The 14,546-nt window shown below is 44.4% G+C and overlaps 2 protein-coding genes across 3 annotated transcripts in view; one reads left to right on the top strand and one right to left on the bottom strand.

Moving 5' to 3' along the window:
* The window catches only part of LOC139401879 (mitochondrial import inner membrane translocase subunit tim16-like), a 175,587-nt gene that overhangs the window by 57,017 nt on the left and 104,024 nt on the right, over positions 1 to 14,546 (bottom strand). The gene's annotated exons all lie outside the window — the stretch shown is intronic.
* Positions 11,333 to 14,546, top strand: part of LOC139401878 (vasorin-like) — a 43,343-nt gene continuing 40,129 nt past the window's right edge. Inside the window, exon 1 of one of the 2 annotated variants that reach the window (XM_071145873.1) lies at positions 11,333 to 11,625. The gene's annotated coding sequence lies outside the window, so the exon portion shown is untranslated. The remainder of the gene's footprint in view (positions 11,626 to 14,546) is intronic. The other variant, XR_011633178.1, reaches the window with a different exon arrangement.

The following is a 14,546-nucleotide window of genomic DNA, read 5'->3' as shown; positions in this document are numbered from 1 at the left end:
GTTATCCACTCCCTTCTATCTACCTGTAATTTCCTCTTCCCTACCTCACCCTGTTTTCCCCTCCCTTCTATCTACCTGTCCTTTCCTCTTCCCTACCTCACCCTGTTATCCCCTCCCTTCTATCTATCTGTCCTGTCCTCTTCCCTAACTCACCCTGTTATCCCCTCCCTTCTACCTGTCCTGTCCTCTTCCCTACCTCACCCTGTTATCCCCTCCCTTCTATCTACCTGTCCTTTCCTCTTCCCTACCTCACCCTGTTATCCCCTCCCTTCTATCTACCTGTCCTGTCCTCTTCCCTACCTCACCCTGTTATCCCCTCCCTTCTATCTACCTGTCATTTCCTCTTCCCTACCTCACCCTGTTATCCCCTCCCTTCTATCTACCTGTCCTTTCCTCTTCCCTACCTCACCCTGTTTTCCCTCCCTTCTATCTACCTGTCTGTCCTCTTCCCTACCTCACCCTGTTATCCCCTCCCTCCCTTCTATCTACCTGTCCTGTCCTCTTCCCTACCTCACCCTGTTATCCCCTCCCTTCTATCTACCTGTCCTTTCCTCTTCCCTACCTCACCCTGTTATCCCCTCCCTTCTATCTACCTGTCCTTTCCTCTTCCCTACCTCACCCTGTTATCCCCTCCCTTCTATCTACCTGTCCTTTCCTCTTCACCTACCTCACCCTGTTATCCCATCCCTTCTATCTACCTGTCATTTCCTCTTCCCTACCCCACCCTGTTATCCCCTCCCTTCTATCTACCTGTCCTCTTCCCTACCTCACCCTGTTATCCCCTCCCTTCTATCTACCTGTCCTTTCCTCTTCCCTACCTCACCCTGTTATCCCCTCCCTTCTATCTACCTGTCCTGTCCTCTTCCCTACCTCACCCTGTTATCCCCTCCCTTCTATCTACCTGTCCTGTCCTCTTCCCTACCTCACCCTGTTATCCCCTCCCTTCTATCTACCTGTCCTTTCCTCTTCCCTACCTCACCCTGTTATCCCCTCCCTTCTATCTACCTGTCCTTTCCTCTTCCCTACATCACCCTGTTATCCACTCCCTTCTATCTACCTGTAATTTCCTCTTCCCTACCTCACCCTGTTATCCCCTCCCTTCTATCTACCTGTCCTTTCCTCTTCCCTACCTCACCCTGTTATCCCCTCCCTTCTATCTACCTGTCCTTTCCTCTTCCCTACCTCACCCGGTTTTCCTCTTCCCTACCTCATCCTGTTATCCCCTCCCTTCTATCTACCTGTCCTGTCCTCTTCCCTACCTCACCCTGTTATCCCCTCCCTTCTATCTACCTGTACTATCCTCTTCCCTACCTCACCCTGTTATCCCCTCCCTTCTATCTACCTGTCCTTTCCTCTTCCCTACCTCACCTTGTTATCCCCTCCCTTCTATCTACCTGTACTATCCTCTTCCCTACCTCACCCTGTTATCCCCTCCCTTCTATCTACCTGTCCTTTCCTCTTCCCTACCTCACCCTGTTATCCCCTCCCTTCTATCTACCTGTCCTGTCCTCTTCCCTACCTCACCCTGTTATCCCCTCCCTTCTATCTACCTGTCCTGTCCTCTTCCCTACCTCACCCTGTTATCCCCTCCCTTCTATCTACCTGTCCTGTCCTCTTCCCTACCTCACCCTGTTATCCCCTCCCTTCTATCTACCTGTCCTTTCCTCTTCCCTACCTCACCCTGTTATCCCCTCCCTTATATCTACCTGTCCTTTCCTCTTCCCTACATCACCCTGTTATCCACTCCCTTCTATCTACCTGTAATTTCCTCTTCCCTACCTCACCCTGTTATCCCCTCCCTTCTATCTACCTGTACTATCCTCTTCCCTACCTCACCCTGTTATCCCGTCCCTTCTATCTACCTGTCCTTTCCTCTTCCCTACCTCACCCTGTTATCCCCTCCCTTCTATCTACCTGTAATTTCCTCTTCCCTACCTCACCCTGTTATCCCCTCCCTTCTATCTACCTGTCCTTTCCTCTTCCCTACCTCACCCTGTTACCCCCTCCCTTCTATCTACCTGTCCTTTCCTCTTCCCTACCTCACCCTGTTATCCCCTCCCTTCTATCTACCTGTCCTTTCCTCTTCCCTACCTCACCCGGTTTTCCTCTTCCCTACCTCACCCTGTTACCCCCTCCCTTCTATCTACCTGTCCTTTCCTCTTCCCTACCTCACCCTGTTATCCCCTCCCTTCTATCTACCTGTCCTTTCCTCTTCCCTACCTCACCCCGTTAGTCTCTCTCTCCCTCACCAATCCACCCCTCTTCCCTACCTCACCCTGTTAGTCTCTCTCCCTCACCAATCCATCTCTCTTCCCTACCTCACCCTGTTAGTCTCTCTCCCTCACCAATCCATCCCTCTTCCCTACCTCACCCTGTTAGTCTCTCTCTCCCTCACCAATCTATCCCTCTTCCCTACCTCACCCCTGTTAGTCTCTCTCTCCCTCAGTAGAGAACCAACCGTGATGGGAGGGTGATGGAAGGGAGGAAAGGGCGGGAGGGGGGTCTGAATAAGGGGGGGGGGGGGGGGGGAGTTTAAGCAAGAATGACAATGACCTGCGGGTTGAATAAGTGGGGGGGGGGGGGGGGGGGGGGGATGGGGATAAGGTGGTCAGTAGCAAGAGGTGGAGTGGGGTGGATGAGTGTACAGGGTGGGATGTTTGACTCAGTGGTAACAAGAACTGGTCTGTGAGTTGAATTGGGGGTCGAGGATAGGCCACTGAAGGGAAGAGGGCTTTTATTTGTGAATGACCTCAGTGGTCTGACATGGGCGTCCGTGCAGCACGGCACACTCCAACCTCCATCACATGACCGGATAACTGATAACAGTACTCTATTATCTCTCTCTCCTCTACTCTCTGGCCTGCTGGCTGGTGGTGTGCTGGGTGGGATCTGTATGCCTCTGATAGGGGCTTTCCTGGACAACTCTGTGTGTGTGTGTGTGTGTGTGTGTGTCTCTGTGTGTGTGTGTGTCTCTGTGTGTGTGTGTGTGAGAGAGAGACATAAGATCGTGAGATGAAAGGTAAAAACACATACAGTACATACAGGTGGTTGAGATTTCAGATGACCCCTTGTGAGGTCTTGCTCTACTTTTATAAGAATAACACCCTGAAAAACATTCCAGCCTTCACATCTTGACAGACGGTATCGTTGCTAAGGGACAGTTAGAAATTAACCTCCCCCTCGTTACAAATATTTTCACATGACCCTCTCCTTGCACTGTAAAATAAATTGCACAACCTCCCCACTCATAGAATGAATTCTAAATAATGTTTACGACCACAAATACTAACTATAGCGACCCTGTGTTTATTAACGTGGATATGGACTTTGCCACATCAGCATGCTTTTATGGCACAGTTGATGCCACGCAGAACTACGGGCCAAAAGGTTGCAGGTTCACTGATGACCATGGACGAGCTCTCTCTCCCTGCCTGTTTCACTAGGCCTACATTACGATCAAAGCCGGCCTCAGATCAGCTGGGGGGGAATCAGATTTTCTACTTTTTGATGCCGTATTTATAATTCTATCAAGTATATGCAACACATTTTCCACCAACAGGTTTCTGTGCCAATGCACCTCACAACCAATAAACAAAACATACCGACTTCAGCCACTTCAATATCATGGTTTGCGTTTTCAACACCACAATAAATAGACGATGTCAATCTGAACAAACAGAAAATACATCCCTCCCTACCTTGTAAGCCTACTCAATATCGAAGGCTTGGCTCGACAATCTTTTAATGTCATTCAACTTTTTGTGTTTTGTAACAGATTTCCATTCATCAAATGGCCGCTTCACAGCTTGGATTGATTGATTTTATTTGTCAAAAAAAATACATATAGTGCCTTCAGAAAGCATTCATACTAGAGGTCGACCGATTAATCGGATTGGCTGATTAATTAGGGCCGATTTCAAGTTTTCATAACAATCGGAAATCGGTATTTTGGACGCCGATTTTTAATTATAAAAAAAAAACACCTTTATTGAATCTTTATTTAACTAGGCAAGTCAGTTAAGAACACATTCTTATTTTCAATGACGGCCTAGGAACAGTGGGTTAACTGTCTTGTTCAGGGGCAGAACGACAGATTTTTACCTTGTCAGCTCAGGGGATCCAATCTTGCAACCTTACAGTTAACTAGTCCAACGCTCTAACCACCTGCCTCACGAGGAGCCCGCCTGTTACGCGAATGCAGTAAGAAGCCAAGGTAAGTTGCTAGCTAGCATTAAACTTAATCAATCATAATCACTAGTTAACTACACATGGTTGATGATATTACTAGTTTGTCTAGCGTGTCCTGCGTTGCATATAATCGATGCAGTGCGCATTTGTGAAAAAGGACTGTCGTTGCTCCAACGTGTACCTAACCATAAACATCAATGCCTTTCTTAAATTCAATATACAGAAGTATATATTTTTAAACCTGCATATTTAGCTAAAAGAAATCCAGGTTAGCAGGCAATATTAACCAGGTGAAATTGTCACTTCTCTTGCATTCATTGCACACAGAGTCAGGGTATATGCAACAGTTTGGGCAGCCTGGCTCATTGCGAACGAATTTGCCAGAATTTTACGTAATTATGACATAACATTGAAGGTTGTACAATGTAACAGGAATATTTAGACCGATGTAACCCGTTAGATAAAATACAGAACGGTTCCGTCTTGTTTTCGAGATGATAGTTTCCGAATTTGACCGTATTAAGGACCTAAGGCACGTATTTCTGTGTGTTATTATAATTAAGTCTATGATTTGATAGAACAGTCTGACTGAGCGATGGTAGGCACCAGCAGGCTCATAAGCATTCATTCAAATAGCACTTTCATGCGTTTTGCCAGCAGCTCTGCTGTTTATGACTTCAAGCCTATCAACTCCCGAGATTAGGCTGGTGTAACAATGTGATGTGAAATGGCTAGCTAGTTAGCGGGGTGCGCGCTAATAGCGTTTCAAACGTCACTCGCTCTAAGACTTGGGGTAGTTATTCCCCTTGCTCTGCATGGGTAATGCTGCTTCAAGGGTGGCTGTTGTTGATGTGTTCCTGGTTCGAGCCCAGGTAGGAGCGAGGAGAGGGACGGAAGCTATACTGTTACACTGGCAATACCAAAGTGCCTATAAGAACATCCAATAGTCAAAGGTATAAGAAATACAAATGGTATAGAGAGAAATAGTCCTATAATTCCTATAATAACTACAATCTAAAACTTCTTACCTGGGAATATTGAAGACTCATGTTAAAAGGAACCACCAGCTTTCATATGTTCTCATGTTCTGAGCAAGGAACTGAAACGTTAGCTTTCTTACATGGCGCATATTGCACTTTTACTTTCTTCTCCAACACTTTGTTTTTGCATTATTTAAACCAAATTGAACATGTTTCATTATTTATTTGAGGCTAAATTTATTTTATTGATGTATTATATTAAGATAAAATAAGTGTTCATTCCGTATTGTTGTAATTGTCATTATTACAAATACATTTTAAAAATCGGCCGATTAATCGGTATCGGCTTTTTTATCCTCCAATAATCGGCATCGGCGTTGAAAAATCATAATCGGTCGACCTCTAATTCCCTTGACTTATTCCACATGTTGTGGTGTTACATTCACACCCCTTTGCTGTGACATTCCAAGTTGAGTTCAGGTGCATCCAACTTCCTTTGATCATCCTTCAGATGTCACTGCATCTTGGAGTCCACCTGTGGTCAAATCAATGATTTAGATAAAAACACACCTGTGTTTATAAGGTCCCACAGCTGACAGCGTATGTCAGAGCAGAGTCACAGTTCAACAGCTCAGACACAAGACGTATGTGGCAGGGACTCCAGACAATCACGGATTACAAAGGGAAAACCAGCCACATCGCGGATGCTGACGTCTTGCTAAACCCCTTCTTCGCCTGCTTTGAGGATAACACAGTGCCACCGACTTGGGCCGCTCCCGAGGACTGTGGGCTCTCGTTATCCGTGGCCAATGTGAGTAAGACATTTAAGCGTGTTAAACCTCGCAAGGCTGCCGACCATCCCTAGCCGCATCCTCAGAGCATGCGCAGACCAGCTAGCTGGAGTGTTTGTGGACATTTTCAATTTCAATCTCAGTCTGCTGTCCCCACTTGCTTCAAGATGTCCACCATTGTTCCTGTACCCAAGAAAGCTAAGGTAACTGAACTAAATTACTACTAGCACTCACTTCCGTCATCATGAAGTGCTTTGAGAGGCTAGTTAAGGATCATATCACCTCCACCATACCTGACACCCTAGACCCACTTCAATTTGTTTATCACCCCAATATATCCAGAGACGATGCAATCGCACTGCACACTGCCTGATCCCACCTGGACAAGAAAAATACCTATGTAAGAATGCTGTTCATTGACTACAGCTCAGCCTTCAACACCATAGTACCCTCCAAGCTCATCATTAAGCTCGGGGCACTGGGTATGAACCCCGCCCTGTGCAACTGGGTCCTGGACTTCCTGACGGGCAGCCCCCAGGTAGTGAAGGTAGGCAACAACACCTCCACTACGCTGATCCTCAATATAATATCCCCAATATACTGTATATCAGCCCCCTCCTGTACTCACTGTTCACCTATGATTGTGTGGCCAGGCACATTTCCAACTCAATCATCAAGTTTGCAGTCGACACAACAGTAGTAGTCCTGATTACCAACAATGATGAGACAGCCTACAGGGAGGAGGTGAGGGCCTTGGCTGAGTGGCGCCAGGAAAATAACCTCTCCCTTAACGTCAACAAAACGAAGGAGCTGATTGTGGACTTCAGGAAACAGCAGAGGGAGCACCCCCCTATCCACATCAACGGGCCGCAGTGGAGAAGGTGAAAAGCTTCAAGTTCATCTGCGTACTTATCACTGTCAATCTGAAATGGTCCACCCACACAGACAGTGTGGTGAAGAAGGCGCAACAGAGCCTCTTCAACCTCAGGAGGCTGAAGAAATGTTACTTGGCCCCTAAGACCCTCGCAAACTTTTACAGATGCACCATTGAGAGCATCCTGTCAGGCTGTATCACCGCCTGGTACGGCAACTGCACCGCCCACAACCGCAAGTCTCTCCAGAGGGTGGTGCGGTCTGCCCAAAGCGTTACCGGGGGCACACTGCCTGCCCTCCAGGACACCTACAGCATCCGATGTCATAGGAAGGCCAAAAAGATCATCAAGGACAACCACCGGATGCACGGCCTGTTCACCCTGCTGCCATCCAGAAGGTGTGGTCAGTACAGGTGCATTAAAGCTGGGACTGAGAAACTGAGAAACAGATTTTATTTTAAGGCCATCAGACTGTTAAATAGCCATCACTAGCAGGCCTTCACCCAGTACCCTGCCCTGAATTTAGTCACTGTCATTAGCCGGCTGCCACCCAGTTACTCAAATCCTTCACCTTAGAGGCTGCTGCCCTGTGTACATAGACATGGAATCACTGGTCACTTCAATAATGTTTGCATAATGTTTTACTCATTTCATATGTATATACCATATTCTAGTCAATTCCATTCTATTCAGCTATTGCTGTATATATCCTATTCTATCTAACGTATTCTACAGATATACTATATATTCTATCCACATACTGTCCACAATGTCAATACATCCTATCACGTGTGTATTTAGTATATCTGAATATTTAGTATATCTGTGGATAGAATATTTAGTATATCTGTAGAATATGTTGGATGTAACAGTCTGGAGACCCTTGACTTTTTCCACAATTTGTTACATTACAGCCTTATTCTAAAATATACTTAAATGTTTTTTCCCTTCATCAATCTACCCCAATAATTACAAAGCAAAAACAGTCCCATGGTGTTTATACTTGCGTACTATTGTTTGTACAGATGAACGTGGTACCTTCAGGCGTTTGGAAATTGCTCCCAAGGATGAACCAGACTTGTGGAGGTCTACAATTTTTTTTCTGTGGTCTTGGCTGATTTATTTTGATTTTCCAATGATGTCAAGCAAAGAGGCACTGAGTTTGAAGGTAGGCCTTGAAATACATCCACAGGTACACCTCCAATTGACTCAAATGATGTCAATTCGCCTATCAAAAGCTTCTAAAGCCATGACATCATTTTCAGGAATTTTCCAAGCTGTTTAAAGGCACAGTCATCTTAGCGTATGTAAACTGCTGACCCACTGGAGTTGTGATACAGTGAAATAATAGACTTGAAGATTGCTGTTCACCGCCACTCCCCATCCATCTTAACAGAGCTTGAGCAAATCTGCAAGGAAGAATGGGAGAAAAGCCCCAAATCCAGATGTACAAAGCTGATACAGACACCGTGCCAAAGGTGCTTCTACAGAGTATTGACTCAGGGGGGTGAATAGTTATGGAAATTACATATTTTTCTATTTCATTTTCGTTTAATGTTCAATGTCCAAAAACAGTGATTTTTGTTGTGGTTTTAATCCATTTTGAATTCAGGTAACACAACAAAATGTGGAATAAGTCATGAGGTATGAATACTTTCTAAAGTGACTGGAATTGCCCAATAAAGTTGGGGACGTATTTCCATTGTGGTCCCTACTGTGTATGTAAATACATATACAATTACATAGATAGACACATTACAGAGATAGACACATTACAGAGATACAGACACATTACAGAGATACAGACACATTACAGAGATACAGACACATTACAGAGATACAGACACATTACAGAGATAGACACATTACAGAGATAGACACATTACAGAGATACAGACACATTACAGAGATAGACACATTACAGAGATACAGACACATTACAGAGATAGACACATTACAGAGATACAGACACATTACAGAGATACAGACACATTACAGAGATAGACACATTACAGAGATACAGACACATTACAGAGATAGACACATTACAGAGATGCAGACACATTACAGAGATACAGACACATTACAGAGATAGACACATTACAGAGATACAGACACATTACAGAGATACAGACACATTACAGAGATAGACACATTACAGAGATACAGACACATTACAGAGATAGACACATTACAGAGATAGACACATTACAGAGATAGACACATTACAGAGATACAGACACATTACAGAGATAGACACATTACAGAGATAGACACATTACAGAGATAGACACATTACAGAGATACAGACACATTACAGAGATAGACACATTACAGAGATACAGACACATTACAGAGATAGACACATTACAGAGATAGACACATTACAGAGATAGACACATTACAGAGATAGACACATTACAGAGATAGACACATTACAGAGATAGACACATTACAGAGATACAGACCAAACCATAGTTATACTGTTCACACATTAGCCAGCTTTTGACATTCTTTTAAAAAGTGGTTTTGGATGGTATGGCTTTGAGTTACTGTGGTAGTTTGTTCCACTCAACAGCGCCGGTATATAGACATTTGTTCTTACCAGATAGACTCTTATATTTAAAACAGTGAATGTTAGAGTCTCAGGCTATGGTCTTACACTCGTGGACAGCTTTAATGATGAAACAGTTGGATAGGTACCTGGGGGCTGAGTCTGTGACAGACCAGGGTGTCTGTAGTGACGCCTCTAGCACTGAGATGCAGTGCCTTAGACCGCTGCGCCACTCTGGAGCACAAGAGGGAGAGAGAGAGAAACACACAGTAGATGGAGGAAGAGGCACTGCTGGGTGATTTGTATGTGTGAATCTCTGTAGTTGTGATAAACTGCTAGAGAGGATTCAGGTTTGATGTTCTTTGAAATCATAATGGACTATATGGGACTAGTACATCTGGGCCTGGAGAACATGCATGAAGTCGTTTGTCTATTCCTGCAATTTACAGCCATTTGTTACAGGTGTATGTTACAGTGTGTGTGTGTGTGTGTGTGTGTGTGTGTGTGTGTGTGTGTGTGTGTGTGTGTGTTATATGGATCATAACTGTGGGTAAACTATGGAAGAAGAACGAGCCACAGTGGCATAAAGAGGAATGACAGTAACAGTTTTGAAAACAGCTGTAAATAAAGCACTGTTCAGCCATTCTGAAGTGTCCCTTATTCCACACAGAATAGGGTCAAAACATGTCCAGAGACACACTTGCACCGGCCCAGGAGCCAAAGCCCTGTGGTGTGTTTGTTGAATCTTGCTCTTGCAGGGGCCGGACCCAGCCAAGGTACACCTACAGAGCCGGGGGGAGTGACGCCACCCACACATATACAGGGGGAGTGTTGACCTCAGACCAATTACTTTCACAGTCGTGTGTCAACAAGCATAGTGGTAGAAGGCCCTATGGCTGCACTGCTATGGATGACCAAATCGAGTCGTTAACACATCAGAAAAGAGCTCTGTGTAAAGTGGTTGGATTCATTTGATTTGTTTTAAGTTATCCTGTATAGACCTATATAGAGTCCTGTAGATATACAAATATGATATAAGGAATTAGACTACTTATAACAAACAATGTGTTGATATGAACAGATCCTTTTAGATCACTTCTGTCCTGTTCTCAACTATATTATGGACAATTCTGAGACATAGTATGTTTCTAAAAGTATCTATATCGGAGTATGTGACATGGTTACACCATTACTGATAGATATCCCATTACTTCACCTCGTTGGAAAGCGATTCTAAGACACTTTAAAATAGGGTGCCAGCTGCCGACGGGCTGTAAGGCTACTCAGCAGTAGGAAGTATTCAATGCCTACCAATCTCCCAGTTAAACGGTGCAACAACATTCATGAATTAAGACACCATACGTGCCAATGAGAGATTTGACAATTGACACGCGCTTTTCTCAAATGCCAAGTGATTGACAGTCAAAATACAAGGCTGTTCGCTTTTCCATTTCATACATCAAGCCCATATGAACAATTATCCAAGAATAACAAATATAGGCTGATAGACTAAAAATGCTAAGAAATAAAAAAAAATAGGCCTAAATGTAGGCAATGGACACATTATAGGCTCCAATCTTATAAATGTTGAAACTGGTTCACTGTAGTCTGAGTACAAACCATTCCATACTCAAAATGTGCTGTAAAGAATATGAACACAGAACTGCACAAAATAAGTTTGCAAGTAAATACTTCTCATAAGCGTGTTATTGAAACAGGTCCTGCTGGTTTACAGTGTGAAACTAAAAGAAACATGTAGACATTTTTTTTTTGCGTTGCCCCAACTGTATCTGTCAAGGAGGAGCGCGCAGCATATGAGCGCTGCTTTCCAGGCCCCTGCAGCAGACAGTAGCGTGGAGTTTTGAGCGCTCTGGGTCGCGTTCTAGCTCGCCTCGAGTCGCCCCTCCCATTCTCGTTAAAACTCTCCGTTCCATTCGCCAATAAAGCGCTTTTGTCTTGGGGTCGGGAAGCTTATGGGCTCTCGCCGGACACTTGAAGCGCATTCCTCGACGTGGAGCTTTCAACCACTCGCTAGACACCGGTGGCTGAAGAGTTTTAATGTATTTTAATAACTTTATGCTGTTGCACAGTTTCGGGGACTTTTGACAGAGTGCACCACGGACGACTAAAGGATTTCCAACTGTTTACTTGTTCTACGTGGGTCCTCTTGGATAAAAATATTATGTAGCACACATTTCTGAGTGCGCCGCAACTCAAACTTTACGCAGGGAACAGAACCGGTAAGTTTTTTTCCACGAACAGAATAGTTTTACGTATAAACTGTAACGTTTATATAGTTTATATATGCAAAGTTGTGTGACACAGATTGGTCAGTGCAGTTTGGAAAACAAGCCCTATAGCTGAGAAAAATGTGGGGTTATGACTTTGGATAAAGCTTGTGTTTATCAACTCTGCATGAATAACTTTGAAAAGCAATAACATCATTAAATAGAAAAGTATTTATTATTATTATTTTTCTTCATAAAGAGACATTAGTTTTTAAGAAACATATATGCTTACTAGTACACACCACCCTTCTACAGACTCCACACTCCCACCCCTGCTATGTTATGCTGTTTTAACGTTCTATGACAGGAGTTGGCTAGAGGTGAAATGTTCACTCATTCCAGACACCTTCTCACTGCACTGAATGAGAACCCTACAAGACCTACAACCTGCTGTAAACAACAGGTTGTCAGCTTCGAGTTTGTACCATGCAAACCGAGGATCATTTAAGCAGAAACATTCAAAATCACTTAAAAACATTCAATAATTTACACATAATATACAAATATTATAAAATCACTCATATAGCCAAAAGAGCGATAACAAATCAGTATAGGAAAGTCAAACGCCGCAGCATTTCTCTAATCTGTGCGTAACAACAGCTGGAAACACTTCAATCGTAACTTTATCACTAACTAGTAGGCTGTTTAAGTGTTTGACCACAGGACACTGTGCTGGGCAGAGCTGGCGTCTAGACCGCGCCGGTCCTTTTCTTACCACCGGGAGAAGCTGTTTTCGACGTGCGGCTGGTGCTGGGGACCGGCCCAGATCAGAACACACACGGCATAGGTTATAGGATAGGGACGTTCAACAAACAACTGGTTTCAAAATACAAAAACTAAGCGGCTAATTTGCTCTGTTCGCTACGAGTTCAAAGGTAGGCTAATGGTATAGGCTGGTCTAGTTCTGGAGGCAAATATGTTTGCTCACACCGGGTAAAACGAGATGAACTGTTATTATCCATGGGCTTGCTGTGAATTTGCAGCTGAACAGCCAGCAAGGACCTCGCATTGATTTGGAGAACCTGCAGTCCCATGACAAAATAACCAATCATTTCAATTAAAATATCAAGTGTTCGAACCAGTTGCCAGTTTTGGTTCCGTATTAGCGCAATTGAATTCGACTGTGTTTATTTCAACATGATTGCTGCGCAGCACTACAAATAGTATCTACCTCCCCACCTGTAGGGTAGGTACTCAGTTATTAACGTTTCCATTAGCACCTGGAACATCTGGAAAACACTTGTTCTGCTTTCAAACAGCTATTGATCTTCAGTCTAATGATTAATGTGCGTCGGAGTTTGCTAAAGGCAAAAGTAAAATCATGCGAGTTGCCTTTCAACTTAAAACTACTCAGACACTGAATAACGTCGGAGAAAACTCTAGGAAAACAGTTGTTAAAACGTTTCAAATGTAGGGGAATTATATAAATAAATCACCAACAGCTATCTCCTCATTGCTACAAGCCTACATCCCATGCGTAACAGATATAAGCATTGATACTTTACTCAAATCTATAGGCTATATGTCTATATATCTCACAATTCCTCCCAATAACAAACTACATGGATATAAACCAGACGCTATCAAAAAGCATGTGATAAATCATGAAAAGGCCTATTATTTGTGTCAACAAACTTTAATTAACAGTGATCATAATAAACGTATCCAGCCCACCTTTCCCAAACAACATCCAGATGACCGCATCGTAGGCTGTTCATGTTATCTCGCCAAGTCGAACCGCTACATCTCATACGCCATCTCCGCCACTGAGGCCAATTTTCCAAACATTTGAATATTGAGGTACGTAGCAACAGTCTTATTTCTGAGCGAGATCCATCTGCCGGCTCTGCGCGCCCGCACACAGGCACGGAAAATCGCTTAATCTTTCACTGCGGGCCCAACAAATGGCGGGGTAAACTACTCCAATAACCCTTCGTGCGAGGATCATCTTCACTGGGGACTATTTCCGCCCTGTGTATAGTACTGTATGTAGCCTATAGCTGCAGACCTCTCACCCAGGCTACATATTAGCCAGACAGACTGACGTTGGCTTGAACAGAAGTGTGGTTATTCCTATGTGTATGTGCTATACAGTAGACAATGAATGTTTCATTTTGACTACCAAGGGCCATATATACAAAACGTTGTCCCTGCCATGCATAGGTCATGAGAAGACAGGGGGAAGTGTGTCACTATAATGACAGACACAGTAACAGAGACACAGTTCAGACTGGACCCCTATGTGGTCTGTCTCCTTTCTATCTGTGTTTCGTGGGTACCACAGGTGGCTGGTGGCACCTTATTTGGGGAGGACAGGCTCATAGTAATGGCTGCAATGGAATAAATTGAATGGTATCAAATACATGGTTTCCATACCATTTCCATTCACCACTCCACTTAATTCCAGACATTATTACGAGCCGTCCTCCCCTCAACAGCCTCCTGTGGTAGGTACTATCTCCTCTGCTGTGTGTCTCAGTATTTGAGCACTGACTACTTGGCACAAGAGAAGACCCTGTCACTTCTCAGTGCTGAGAGAGAGGCTTTCTGGACGGGACAGAGATGGTGGCGGGGAGATGGTAGGAATTATCAGGCGATGAACAGTGGATGAGAAAGAAAAGTAGAGAGAGAGAGAGAGGGAGAGAGAGAGAGAGGGGGAGAGAGAGAGGGAGAGAGAGAGAGAGGGGGGGGGGGAGAGAGAGGGGGGGGGGAGAGAGGGGGGGGGGGAGAGGGGGAGAGAGAGGGAGAGAGTCTCCTGTCAGAGAGAGAGGCTGGCCCCCTCTTCTCCTGCTCACACACACACACACACACACTGTACATAATCATGCAGCACCAGGCACGCACGCAAACAAGCACCCACACCCACCCACCCA

The sequence above is a fragment of the Oncorhynchus clarkii genome, unplaced genomic scaffold (assembly GCF_045791955.1).
Source record: "Oncorhynchus clarkii lewisi isolate Uvic-CL-2024 unplaced genomic scaffold, UVic_Ocla_1.0 unplaced_contig_537_pilon_pilon, whole genome shotgun sequence".
In the NCBI taxonomy this organism is placed as follows: Eukaryota; Metazoa; Chordata; class Actinopteri; order Salmoniformes; family Salmonidae; genus Oncorhynchus; species Oncorhynchus clarkii.
Note: the sequence above shows the minus strand (reverse complement) of the source record. Positions and strands in the feature narration are given on the sequence as shown.